We start from the raw sequence: 13,891 nt of genomic DNA, 5'->3' as shown, positions 1-13,891 counted from the left end.
TCTTTCTTCTGCTTCCTGGACACCATAAAGTGAACAGCTTCCTCATATTCCCCACTCCCATGATGTTCTCCCTCACCTCAGAGTTAAAGCAATGGCTCCAGTCACCCTTTGCCTGAAATTGTGGAACTAAATGACATTTCATATTCAAACAGTTAATTAATAGCTAGACACTGACTGTCAACTGAACACAGCTACCAACTGGACATTGTCTAAAGTCACTTGAGAAGGAGTCTCAATTGAGGCATTTCCAAGATCAGATCGGCCTGTAGGCATGTCTGTGGCAGATTGTTTGGATTATTAGTTTATGTAGGAGGGCTCAGCCCACTGTGGGCAGCTCCATTCCATGGGTAAGTGACCCTAAGCTATATATATATATATATATATATATATATATATATATATATATATATATATCCAGATAAACACGAGCCTGAGAGAAGCCAGCAAGCAGCCTTCTCTCAGTTTCCACTTCCAGCTTCTGCTCAAGTTTCTACCTGATTGTCCTCGATGATCCATTATGACCCAGAACTGTAAACACACTATCCTCTCCTCCCCTAAGTTAAATCTAGTCAGTATTTTCCCACAACAGAAAGGAAACTAAACATTATTTTAAAATAGGTATCTCAAAAAATTATGGAAAAAATGAAGGCAAGAGCATTTTTTTTCAGCAAACATTCCATCTCATTTCCACTGTCCTTGCTAATAGTTGTCACCTAGGAAAAGAAACAGGAAAGGAAATGTATTCTATCTGGGACAGGATAAACTCTCATGAGAAAAAGACCAGATGGAAAATGAACTTCCTGATGACTTTAAGGATAAGAAATTTCCTGCTGAAAAGTATATTCTACAACATACAGCTGTGAATATTACCATCTCCTGCTTCCCACAAAGAGAAAAGGTAGACTCCAAAGGAAACTTACAGTTTCTCTGAAAATGTACAAACTATGAGCCTGATTACTTACCTCAGTTATAGGTTATAATGCCAATTTTGTTCTTTGATGTTTCTGAAATTCTTAGTTGAAAAATGTTTCATGCAAATTTTAAGGGTTGTAAAAATAATGGGAGTCGGTCTTCAAAACCTTTTTCAAGGGCTCACAGAAAATTTGAGGTAGAAGGAACCTCAACAATTTTTTGGTCCAGTGTTTTTCCCAATACTTTTTAGAGATAGAACATTTTTTTCAAAAGAATTTTTATTTAGAATCAGTGTAGAAATATATGGTTAAACAGAACAGGTTCACACATGGAGATACACACAGACATACATATGCATGAGCATACATAGAGCTGCACACACAGAGACATACATGTATAAGAACAGACATATATGAACAGACATGTATACATATACACACATGCACCCAGACACAAATGCACATAGACACATGTACACAGACACACACACACACACACACACACACACACACACACACACCAGACTAATACTAGCACACTGAGAATAATACCTGATCACCTCTTCTACCCCATCTGGCTACCTCTAAATGGCTTCATGGGAACTAGGTTGTAAATCACTGATTTAATCTATTCTGAGCTGTCGAGATAAAATACAGAGACTCTGAAAGCTTGTGAATCATGCCTGATGGCACAGCTTTGGGGAGAACTTGGAAGTCCAGCTCATGATTCACCAGAATCTTTTCTGCAGCTGTTTTATTTATCTATACATATTTACTAGTGTATATGTAGGGGGGGTTGATGTGGGTGTGTGAATGTGGTTATGTATGAGTGTGTATGAACACCCACATGTGTGGCAATATATGACAATCAGCAAGAAATGATCCTCTCCTTTCATTATGTGGGAATCTGAGATTAAACCTATGCCATCAGGCATGGAAGCAATCTCCTTTACCTGCATCTTTTGTATTTTCTAAATGACTTTGCCATAACATATGATTTAGCCCATTTTTTCGAATAATACTGTAGCTTATTGATAAAAGGAATGTATTATATTCTGAGGGTATAGTTCAGTGATAGAATAATAGCTTGCCTAACATGCACAAGGCTCTGGGTTCAATTCCCAGCACACACACACACACACACACACACACACACACACACACACAAACACACACACACAAACACACACACACACACACACACACACACACACACACACACACACACTGCCCCAAAGAGTATATTACCAAGAGGTCAATCTGTGAGTTACTTAACAAGACATCTTCCCTTATTATATCCTATTACAGCCTTCATTCTTCCAAGTGGGGATATTTGGCAAATGTTGGAACTACAGTAAACAAAGCCTCATGTCATCAAGAGCTGTTACTTCTTTGCTCTAGTAAATTCACCTGAGCATTTAGAATCCACTAAAGGTAACCAACATACAAGCAGACCCAGCAGTGTGTGGAAAAAGAAACACGCACATGCACAGAGACGCCATAAAATCTTTTCTTCTTCATATTCTTCATCTTCAGATTAATGACTACATTATCAAAACTAATAAACTACAGCCCAAAGAAAGATTCTACACAAGAGTTGACTATTTTGCCCTTGTTTCTTAAGTATTAGTTTAGATATACAGCAGTATTATTTGGCATTATTTGCATATGTCCCAAGAGTTATATAAAACAATTAAAATGCAATAGCACTCACTTCCTTAGACCTGGCTTCATTATATCCCTTTACTCTATATAAGAAAAGCTTGCATTAATTTTTATTTCTTAAAAGTGATGTTTAAGTTTCCAAGTAACCCATATGAGCCTAAAACAAACATAGCATTTTCTCAAAACTGCTTTTCATACTTGCTACACAGAGACCATCAACCCTTATCTTGAAGAATCAACTTTTTGCTGCAAATGGACTATGAATTCCTCCTTTCCATTTTAGGTAGTTGCTACTAAGTTAAAATATCTAAATTCCCCAAAGAGACTTGGACTGAGTGGCTAAAATCAGCCACATTTCTATAGTTGGCAGAAGAATGTTCTACTAAGCTGACATCAAGTTAAACAATATTCACTAATCTGTTAGGCAGAGAGGGCCAGGCAGTGGTGGTGCATGCCTTTAACCCAGCAAGTGAGAGTTAGAGACAGGCAAATCTCTGTGAGTTCAAGGTCAGTCTGGACCAGTCTGGTCTACAGAGTGAGTTCCAGGAGAGGCTCCAAAGATACACAGAGAAAACCTGTCTTGAAAGCCCTCTCCCCCAAAAGAGGGTAGAAAATATTAAAATGTTTATTAATATCAATCTTTTTTTAACTTCACAACATGTGATTTTTTTTTTAGGAAGAGAAAAGGCTGAGTGTTAGTTATCATGATAGTGCAAACCTGTTATCCCAACATTCTGCCAGCTCAGGCAGGTGATGATGACCTTGAGGCATTAGCTACATAGCAAGATCCAAGCCAATCTAGGCAATGAGACTCTGTCTCAAAAACGAATAATAACAGTAATAGTGATAGTGGTAACAAACCTAAAAACACATACATATGTAGAAGAATGATGGCTGGTGAGGTTCAGTGTTACAGTGCTTGCATAGTCTATGCAAGGCCATGGGTTTGATCAATAGCACTACAAGAAAATAAAAAGGAATGTTAAAAAAAAAAAAAAAAAAAGGAAGAAAGAAAGAAAATGTTGTGATTTGCTCAATGTCACATGAATTGATGTTCACCAGGTTAACAGATTGATTTATAAAGAAGGAAAGTGATATGATAACACTAGCTATGAAAAAAATATGAACATCATCCACCAACGATGGAGAAGATAGCGTTATTTTGAGGAAGAATTTCACACTAGCAGTTCAAGATGGTTCTGGTTAGGAAGGAATGTCAGGAATCTGCAGAGCACAGATTTCTGAACTTTCAGTTGAGAACAAATCATAGAAGAGTGTGGGGAGAGGGAGAGAAAGAGCGTTGCCTATATACCCTTGAAAAGTTTCTGATTTTGAAAATGCTAATAATTAATATCATTAATTTGATCCAGGCTTTTTAAAAGTCTCCTAAAAGGCACTGATAAACATACACCTGAAATGCACAGAGTGTAGGAAGCTCAGTCTCAATTTCTCGCATCTGCCCATTCTCTCTCCATTTAGTAAGTGATAAAGCACTCATGCCGTTGTACTGCATTTAGAATACAGGGAAACATATAAAGAGAAAAGGAGATGTGAGACACCCATGGCTGACATTTTAATGTTTCTCCTTAATTTGTACTAATTATCTTTTACCCAAATCAGAATCTTTTTCCTAATACACTCACTCACACACACACACACACACACACACACACACACACACACAATCTCAGCCTCTTCATATGTCATCATTATTGGCTCTGCACTTCATTAGACACATCAACTTTTAAATATTATCTTTACTGCCTGTTGTGAAGAATAAAACAAATAACACAAGTGTATAAATACAAGGACATCTTCTGTAAATCTCAATTATGTCTTGTCCTCTCATGGCCGTTAATTTCACATATTCTGAGTGCATTTTACACCTTGTTTTGATGGCTCAAAAAAACAAATATATTTTCCTATTTTCTTAGTATTCAATTATTTAGGAAATTCCCTCTGTACAAAACTCAGCATGAAGGAACATTCCCAATTATTAACATTCAAAGATTTCTGATATTTTCATCAGGTACTCTAAAATTAGGGAGACTTTGTAAAAAAAATATTATTTCCTAAATCTGTGAACAGACTGATTTTCAGAAAGGGAAGAAACCCAAATCCTTCCAGCAATGACAGGGAACTATTGTCTTCTACATCCATTTAAACAAATGCTTTCTTTTATAAGCTAAAAGATGAAAAGTCATGTTTTGTTCACCTTGTTTTGCATTGATATCAAAGATGCTTATTCATTTATTGGCCATATGATATTTTTTATTTTGTCAATTACTAGATTTTTGTCTTTCCTCTAATGGAATAATATGTATTTCTTATTTGCTTATAACATTTTATTTTTACTTTTTCTCTTGGCTGTTCCTATATTAGAAACAATCCCTCCCCCATCATTTTCCCATGGTTTGTTATGTTTTATGATGCACAAAATATTTCATTTTCTTAGTTAAATAATGTACTTTTCCTTTGCCATCTACTCTGCTGTTTCAGCGTAGAAGGTCCTTTGGGAAAATGAGCAGAGTTCGTGTCTACATTCTCCTTTTCCATATTTAATAAATTGATTTTCATACATAATTAATGTGATAAAATGAAATGAACTTTTTAATAAATATCTGGTTTTCTCTTCTATATTGGTTTATGATACTTTTTTTTTGGGAACCCTATATCCTAATCCACATAGTTGCATGAGACCTTTTCTTTCCTCCTAGTATGTCAGGAAGTGTGTGTGTGTTTGTGTGTGTGTGTGTGTGTGTGTGTGTGTGTGTGTGTGTGTGTGTCTCCCTTTGAGAGCTATCCCTATGTCTGCTGCTTTCTTTAAAATTCATCTCAAGTCCCTATCTCCCCAGGAAAGGACAGATGGCATATTTACCAGTTGAAACAATACCAATTTTAGATTCTTTCATTAATGAAATGATTGTGGATCTCCCCCATTTCATAAGAAATGGAAACATTCCACTGAAGCTGAATTAGTACACGAATAAACACAGATAATCTTTGTAATCATAAAATCTGCTGATGCACACACTTAGTCCCAACTCCTGGATGATGTCATTGTGTCAACATTCATGAAACTTCTTCAACCCACACAACAAATAACAGACCCCCAAGGACAATATCTAAAAAATGGTAATGTCTGCGTTTTCAAAACTGCCTTCTCATACTTATTTAATTTTGTTTTCACAATGATTATGTGAGTAGCTTTCATAATGTAATTTTTATAGAGAAATGAAAATAAGCAAAACATGACAAAATAAAACCTTAACGTTACATAGGTCACAGGGAAATTAAAATAAGCAGGTAATTTTTGTGTCTATTTCTAATCACTCCCTAAATGTCAGTGTTTATATGAATCATTCTCAATCTTTATGGTTTTCATTTCTTGGTACTCACAATACTGCACAGTGTCTCTCTCACACACACTGAATCCCTTGTCCCATTCCAATGAGATAAGTCATGGAGAATGGTAATGCATATGGTCTTCAGATGTAGAAACTGGAGTCTCAAGAGACAGATGGAGTTGGCTAAGTCAGTGGAATATAAGAATAATATAGGATTTTATGAAGCTGTGTTAAATTTCTGTCCTAATATGGAAAGGAATGCATTTCAGGTTTTTTTTTTTTTTTTTTTTTTTGTTGTTGTTGTTTTTATGAGACAGAGTTTCTCTCTGTAGTCCTGGTTGTCTTGAAACTTGCTCTGTAGACCAGGCTGACTTCAAAGTCACAGAGATCCACCTACCTCTGCTTCCCAAGTACTGGGGTTATAGGTGTGCACCACTGCCTGGTGGAATGCTTTTTTCTTCCTTCCTTCCTTCCTTCCTTCCTTCCTTCCTTCCTTCCTTCCTTTCTTTCTTTCTTTCTGTCATAGTATATGTTACAATTACCTATTCATCTTGATTGCCATCTCTGAGGTTCATGCAAGCAACTAGTCAACAAATGAAAGGCCAGATGTTTATTATTTATTTTCTATTTCAATAAAAGCCTTTTAAAAATACATTTTATATTTTTGAGATAGAGCTTCGGGACTGATGAAATGGCACTGCCAGTTAACTGCTTGCCTGGCAAGCCTGAAGATCCGAGTTCAGATACCTAGAATCAACATAAAACATCAGGTATAGCTGTGTTTGCTTGTGGTCCCAATGCTGGAAGAGGGAACCTAAAACAGGAAGATGGTTAGCACGTACCGGCTAACCTGTCAGCTGCCATCAATGAATTCCAGGTTCAGTGAAAGAATCTGTCCCAAAAGGCATAAGATGAGAGTGAAAGAGGAACACACCTGACGGCAATCTCTGCTTCCACACATATGTGCACAAATGAATGCATACCTACAACACTAAAAAATAATGCATGGAACACACACACACACACAGACAGACAGAGGGGGGAAGAGGAAGCGAGGGAGGGAGGGCTAATATAGCCAAAGTTGACCTGGAATTCACTGTGTAGTGTAGTGGAGGCTGGCTTTGAACTTCTGGTTCTCCTGCCTTTAATCTCCCAAGTGCTGGTATTACAGATGAGCCCACCCGCCCATAGTCTGCTTTTTTTTTTTATCATTTTCCTTCCTTCATAAGCATTTTTTCCTTCCTTCATAAGCAAAGACTGACCAATTTCCCTCAATGTCCAACCACAACATGATTCATACTCTATATGCCCACGAACACCAATGATTCACTATGATCAAGGTTCTCAGAATCACACTGATACTGCCCCACCCAGGTTTGTCTGAGATGGGGACTGTTTCTAACAAATCCCCAGGTAGTGCTGATGTTGACCATTAGGGTACCACTCTTGGAGAACCACTGCACTAGTACCTTCCCACAAGGGTTCTTTCCATAGATTCCCTCCAGAAAAGGCTTCAGAAGGCAAGACTCAGACACATCTCAACCACATGGTTTGGCTTCACACTGGAAGCCTGTATCTGGAAGAAAAAAAGAAATGTTTGTCATGACGCATTGCCTCTTTCAAGGTTTTCCAGCCACCAAATTAGAAACAGAAGAGTTCCAGAGAAAGCTCCACAGTACTTGCTAAAGTGACACTGTCAAGATTTCGGGATCTTAAGACATGGTTCCTGAAATGAGTTCTAATAGGGAGTCACCCCAGCCACACTGGAGGGTGGTACCACAAGGCTTCCAGCAAAGCCAAAGCCCAAGTCAGAAGATTCTTGAAGTGAGTTCAAAAGCCAGCTCATATTCTTGGCTTTCGGCTCTTTGTAACTGTCAGGGGTAAGATTTTTTTCCCTAGTAATTAATCGAGATATATCATTGAAGATACATTGTTTTTAAATAATAATTTTTCTACAATTTCTTTAGTGTTTTTCACAGAAAAAAATCTCAATTGTTAATAAGCAACATCTATAAAATCAAGTAGGTAAATTAAATTCTGGAGAGTCTGGCAAAGTAATATCCTTAGCATTACTTTGTGTAATGATCAACTCTACACACCTCCCAGGGGAGATTTTTAAATCCATTTTTCATCTCTGTAGAGGAAAATGAGGCCTTTTATGCTATGTTAAGAAACAACTCTACATTGTAATTATCATAAGTATGACTACAATTTCAAATAGCATATTACATTCAGCACAAAATGATTGATAGGAAATGTTATCTTACCTCTTGTTAGGAAATAGGTATCTAGCAACAATATTAAAACATTCACATATTGCAAGAACCACTGACCTTTTTATTCCAATCGTCATGAGCCCATTGCATTATGACATATAGGTCAGTCAATGAATAATATGGCATCCAAATGTAGTTTTTTTTTTTTCTGCCTTAGTCCAAAGAAAGGAAAGGAATAATAGTGGTAAAGTTAGTGAACACTCAGATTTTTAAGTAAATCACTCTGTATGAGGATGAGTCACAACTACTTCCTTAGTGATAAAAGTTGTCTAAGTAACAGAGATGCTTCACTATGTGAAGAATGGGACGGTATGTTGAGTTTCAAACCCACTAGTCATTTCCTTTTCTTAATTGCTAACTGCACTTCCCTAGCTGCAGTTTGGAGGTTGTGTTTGAGCTAGTAACCCAGCAACTAAGACTCACACTGTAGTTTGCAAAGGAGAACAAAACAGTAAAGTTTACATTTCCATGGATTTGGGGAGTAAAAGTCAGTGTTATTTCCCCAGGGCCTTATGACTTTATGAGGAAATTCATTTGGATCTCAATGTGAACACATCATTATGCAAGTCTTAGAGACAAATTATTTTATAGAAATGAAGGAAGTAGAAAACACAGTATCTAAGAACATTTTTGTGTCCTTAGCAGCCAGCAGAGAGCCTGGAACATGTAAGCACTCAAAACACATCAGCAGGCAAGGGGTTCTGGTCCTCTCAGCACAACCCAATCTGTTAGTAATCATGCCATTATTGCTTTGGGATTTCATGGGTGTTTGTTTTAATATACACATGTGTTCTTTTCCCTTTATTTATCCCTTACACTGCTGTAGGTGATGGTTGTATCCTTCCCACATGCCCAATACTTTAAGCATGCTCTATATTTTAAAATGTTGATAAGCATTCTTTAGGAAAAACCTGATATGTAAAAGCAACAAGATGAATGAGAAAAAAAAAATAAAACTAGATAACAAGTCTACAGGGTCTATCAGTAATGCTTTGCCTTGCCTTGAACACTCCTTGCTGTCCTTGAACTTCTTGAGTCTCCTCTCATTTCATCAAACTCTTGCATTATTCTTAGCTTGTGCAATATTAATATCCCGAAGGACTAAAAAGTCAAAAAATTTCTCCCTCCATTCAAACTAATAGAGAGTGGGTAAACAACAGGACTGCTCTTGCTTGTAGAAGTAATAAACTCTCAAATTCTGTCCCATTTATTTCATTTCCATTAACAAACATGGACCAACATTTTTATTCATTTAATTGTATGCAGGAATCAAGTGACATCACTATCAACTCATTCTGACTGGTTGAGTCAAAAGTAGAAAATGAGGTTTACACAGAAAACCCTAAAAAGTCCATAATTCTATGATAATTCTGTAAAGGAACAACATTCTCTGGACTAAAATGAGTCCTGTTGCTTCATCAGAGTAGGGGAAGATGCAAAGAGATAAACACTGTGCTAAGAACACCAAAAAATACTCCAGCATCCCTCCCTCCCTGCTGATGAGCATTCATCCTGCCATAAAGGTGATATGAAAGCTGCTGGGGGAGGAAACTCATCAACAGTACCACCAAGCTATAGGATACGCACACTACAGTATTGACACACCAAGCATGATGTGAATACTGGTGTGATAGTGGCACTACTGTTTGATAGACAACCAACAATTTTGTGACTGGCTTGGATACCTATACGTACTTTATAGGAATGAGTACACACCTGGTATTATAAACCTGGCCAACAGACTGCATCTGGAGATCTCACAGACTAAAAGAGGAATGGGTACTAATGTTGTTTCCCTGAAAGGACATATTTTTACATTGTCTTCTAAATATTTGTATTTATAACCATAGACTAGTGTCACTCTGAATCTGGAGCAGAAATGCTTCCTTTTGCAAAGAATGACAGTTAATTTAGAAACTCATATATAGACAAAGTGCTGAAATTAAGCAACTGTTGAGGTACAGCTCTAAATGTAACATTTATATCATCTGTGACCCCCTAAAGCATGGGGTACATCACAGAACAGGAAGTACAATTAACAGCTGGGAGATGGAGAAGAATGCCATGAAATGCTATGGCTCAATGAATATTGCAATCATGAACACTAGGCAGCTATGGTTACTTGAATAAGATTGGTCTGTTCAATGTTTCATAATGGCTGGAGGAGGTGTCCATGATGGCCCGTCCTATTCTAAGCAATAATTGACTGTTACTGGCAACTGGAGGAGGGGTGTGATTTTCTTTCATGTTGTAGCCACTGGGGAATTAGAAGAGGTTCAGAGGGAAAGGAAGGGGTTATAGTAGAGGATAATGAGGGTGTTAATATAACCATAATACAGTGCATATGTGTATGAAACTTTCAAAACTAACAAGAATGTTTTCAGCTCTGTAAAAGAAAACTGTACTACAAAACAAGTGCATTTTATTATTACCTGATTTCTTACATAAATGCTTCCAGGACCAAAAAAAGCAATTTCCTACTACTTGGGAACTATATGATTTCCACAAATTAGTAATTTCCCACGATACCAATGTAATTGGCATATTTTCTAACATTAGCATGACCTTTTCCCCTAATCTTTCCCCCCCTTCCCCCCACACTGGCTGCTTTATTTACAGGCTTGTGAGTGATAGCTGTCCCCAGTCCAGCCCCTACCTTCTATACAAAAGCAAATGAAGATGAAAAAGGGCTCCCTGGCAAAATCCAGCCAACGTAGCTGGGTGGTCAGCAGCCTTGACTCCCAGATCACAAGCACAAAGAGGTGGGAAGGACAGGAAATCCAGCTCCCCAAGGTAAGGTGCTGGTGAGCTGGCTGAGGAAACTGGAGGTCTCACAGCTTTCCTTGTCTGGGATGTCAGGAAATTGTCACCAGAGGAGTCAGGTACCAAAAGCTTGGGGTAGAGGTAGCATCTGAAGAAGGGAGCAACTCAAAGGTTTTTTAGAGGCATTTAAGGCATAAGATTCTGAAGTCTGAGGCTACCCTGGGCAGCATGGTGAGACCCAGAATCTCCTCACCTCCACCTCATTTACAAGGGCCACCATTACAGCCACATACACATCTATTCATTCACATCCACTCCGTGCTCATAGAGGGAGGGCTGCTGTCACAGCCCTGAACCTACATCCTGGAGCCCTGGAATGTCCCTGGATTGGTACCTAGGCACAGGACTGCTGAGGAGAAGGTCCTTGATTTGCTGTTGATTGGCTGCCTTGAAGGTGTTTATCTAATCGCTGTATACATGGTACTGGTTCTGACAGATATGTGATAGGTGTCTGGAATTCCCCTAGGCATATGGTACAGGAGATGACGTCAGTGTTGCAAGCATGGTCCATTTTCACATCACATGACTTCTTGTGGTTGCAGAAGGGGCAAGTGAACTGGGTCTCTAGGGTTCACCTTCTTCTTGGGGAGGGGGAGCTTCTGCCTGGATTTCCCTCTTTCTGTGGCTGCAGGGATGAAGCCTGTACTACCCCTGCCTCTCAGCTAAGGTTGCTTCAGCTGGGAGATGCTAATTTCTGGCCCTTCCCCAATCTGTAAAAAGTGATGGGAACAACACTATAAGCTACTGGATAAATATGCATTAGTTTTGTTACAGTAGTCTCGATAGGTAATATACTACAACAATTTCATTTAGAACATTTTTAAGTGGCATCTCAATTTTATAACTGGGCTGGTGTGGACTTATGCCCCCCCACCCAGTCTTCTGTCTCTTCTACTCTTCCCTCCACCTCACCCCCACCAGTAAGTGGACAAATTCAGAAAATTCAGCTATACTTTTCTCTGCAACTTTTGCTGGGCAACATTTACTGGGACTGTTTTGATATCTACACTAGGTTTCCCTTCTGTACGGCAGGTAAATGTTTCATTCCGTCTACCCACTTTCCACCTTCTTTCCTCTACTGCCAATTGTAACAAGGCAATTAAGAAGTTAGACTTTATGTATAAGTCTGTGGAAAACTATCTGCTTTTCCTTTCCTAAGTTGAAAGACATGTCTAGAGAAGAAGTATCTTGAAGTTTCTTTGTCCTCTATTCTTCTAAGAATAGTGTAGAGATATTAAAGACACCCAAACTTTCATCATCATAGCTATGAAAACTAAACACACTAAAAAGGAGATAATGGGGAGTAAAAAACAACTATCATGAACTGTTCCTGGAATGGGTAAGAAAGGATGTAGAGTGAAAACAAGTCTACCTCACCTTTACAAGATTTTAATCTACACTGATTAAAATAGTAAATACATTGTTTTGGTGAGAGACATTAATGAATAATCATTTTCCTCAAATTAATTTTCCACCTAAATTGCCTTGCCTAGAATATACTCATTCTCTTAATTACCTTGTCCAGAAAGTCCAGAGATGCTTTTGTGTTTCCTGTAACTCCGGCCTCTAAGAATCACCTTCACTTCAGTTTCCTTTATCTACTGCAAACAGTTCTCAAGTCAGTCTACCCAATTCATCAACAACATGCCATGGTAAACCCCTAACATGCAGCAACAAGTATGCCTTTCTCCTCAGAAACCACAGTGAATTCCCACCGCCCACTGCATCGATTACCAACTCCTCTCCCTGGCATTTGGTCTTCCAACGCATGGTCCCTTGTTAGCTTCCAGTTCCATTCCCCCTTCCTCTGTTTTATAATCCAACGACTCTTGGTATTCCTTAGAAGCTCTTATTTTTGCCTATGCTGATTGGCCAGCTTAGGAGATACTTTCTCCACCATGACCTGCTGTAGAAACCATATCATTCTTCAAAAATATCTCATTGCATACATTTTCTGGTCTCCCTCAAATTGGTTTGATTTCTTCATCTAAACCCTCCAACATTTTGTTCAGATCTCCACCATGGTTCTCACTTACTATTCATCACACTCTATGATTTTTTGTTGTTGTTTTTTAAGAAAGGCTCTCACCTGCTCAGGCTGGTCTTCAACTAGGTATGCAGTCTAATACCTCCACTTTCCAAGTGTTGGGATTATAGGCATTGCCACCTGCTTCTTTTTTCCTGCTTCTTAATTATTCTCTACATGTAGGAAAAGTTTCTGACTTACCTTACTTGACTAAGAAGCATGGGATACAGTTTAGAAAACAGATAAAAATTATTTTTTTAATCTGTGGTCATCACGGTCTTTATTACAGTTTTTAAAAAATTTCTTTGAGTATTGTCTCTGTTATATCATCCTTATAATCACACAGCCTCCACATAATGCTGCAAGAAGATATGGACCACACTTGTCTTCTCCACTTTGTGGCAGCATGTCTAGCACTGGCCAAATATTCAGTAAATATATCTTGAGTAAATTAATAAAATATATAGATCATAACTTCCCATAAAGTTTGAATTCAATCACATCAAAAGAAATGAGCATACTGAATGAATGTAATAAATGCCACTGAATATTAGCCTTACTCCCTTTCTTTCCTTTTATTCGCAGACTCAACAAGCAGTCTCTTCTAGCGACTAGAAACAGAACAGTAGAGAAAAGTGAAGGCACTTTTTGTCTCATACTGCCTATGTCCTAGCAAATGAATGAATAATCCTCTTTAGATCATCCTGGAATTCTGAAAACAAAATCTTGAAGAAAATGAGGTTAAGATCCAAGACAGATGCATTGGTGCAAGTACTGGACATCTGGATGAAGTGGAGATACAAGAGGACTCAAACACCTGAACTTGAGTGACAGCAATGTAAC

General features: G+C 38.1%; 1 protein-coding gene across 1 annotated transcript in view; it reads right to left on the bottom strand.

Moving 5' to 3' along the window:
* Trdmt1 (tRNA aspartic acid methyltransferase 1) overlaps positions 1–7,475 on the bottom strand; it is a 47,040-nt gene extending 39,565 nt beyond the window's left edge. The window contains exon 1 of the mRNA XM_051205854.1: positions 7,393–7,475. The gene's annotated coding sequence lies outside the window, so the exon portion shown is untranslated. The remainder of the gene's footprint in view (positions 1–7,392) is intronic.
* Between the last annotated feature and the right edge of the window lie 6,416 nt (positions 7,476–13,891).

Source organism: Phodopus roborovskii, unplaced genomic scaffold (genome assembly GCF_943737965.1).
Source record: "Phodopus roborovskii unplaced genomic scaffold, PHOROB, whole genome shotgun sequence".
Taxonomy (NCBI): Eukaryota; Metazoa; Chordata; class Mammalia; order Rodentia; family Cricetidae; genus Phodopus; species Phodopus roborovskii.
Note: the sequence above shows the minus strand (reverse complement) of the source record. Positions and strands in the feature narration are given on the sequence as shown.